Source organism: Propithecus coquereli, unplaced genomic scaffold (genome assembly GCF_000956105.1).
Source record: "Propithecus coquereli isolate 6110/MARCELLA unplaced genomic scaffold, Pcoq_1.0 Scaffold3, whole genome shotgun sequence".
NCBI classification, from domain to species: domain Eukaryota; kingdom Metazoa; phylum Chordata; class Mammalia; order Primates; family Indriidae; genus Propithecus; species Propithecus coquereli.
In genome coordinates this window covers 17,428,032-17,429,095 of record NW_012148618.1, presented here as the reverse complement: position 1 = coordinate 17,429,095, position 1,064 = coordinate 17,428,032, and positions in this window count along the sequence as shown.

The window sequence follows — 1,064 nt, the reverse complement described above, 5'->3', positions numbered from 1 at the left end:
CCAGGAATCCAATTAAATAAAATGGGCCAAACTCTCCCAGAAAAATTCCCTCGTGTGTGATTGGGGTCCAAAAGAGATAAATATGGCCTCTAAGCAAGCTCTGTTGATGAATCTCACCGACATCATTATGGCTACTACATTAATATCACAGGGTACTGAGATCAAACTCTTCATCCACGAGCTGTTATAATAAAGGAATCGGTATATTTGGTGAACTGTAAGGCAAAAGCCATTTTCTGATTGTGAAAGTAGTAGAATCAAACTTAATGAGCCTAGCCATCTGCAGAAGTAACCCTATGAAATGACTAGTTCATGTCCAGCTGTGTAGAAAGACATTTGCCTGAATAAAGTTATACTCTAATCAATAGTTCAAAATATTACTAGAAGGATGATGACTTAGGCAAAAGGAACCTGATGACTTTTAGATTCCTCAGCATGTCTCCGACGTTGTCCAGATGTTAGAATTGGCCAGTTCCATAGGCACATCAGCGCCTCTGGAGGAAGTAGATGTATCAGGTTGTCAGAGTGTGATGCCACTATCTATTAAGGTTTTCTCATTGTTTCAATTTCATATATACAGAGGCAGTACTGAGACATGGCACAAATCCAGGGAGCATTGTCACAATAGAATGCAATGTCAGTTGTACCTTCTGAAACTATACAATTCTGTTGCCTGTCTGTCACTATATTTTGTAGACTGAATGAAGGAAAGGTCATGAGAGTAGGAGTTAGGTAGCTGCTGAAGTTAAGCCTTGCCTATATCAGAATGGTATCTCATTTGGTAGTTTCATTTGTATTTCCCTAATGACTAAAGATATTGAGCATCTTTTCACATGCTTATGGGCCATTTAATATGAATTCTTTGAAGAAATATCTATTCAAACCATGGGCCAATTTTAAAAATTGGCTTGTTTGTCCTTTTATTGTTGAGTTCTTTATATATTTTTTATTGTGTGAGTTCATTATATATTTTGGGTATAAAGCCTTTATCAGACATATAATTTGTAAATATTTTCTTCTGGTATGCTTTAAAACAAAAGTTTTTAATTTTGATTGTGTCCAAT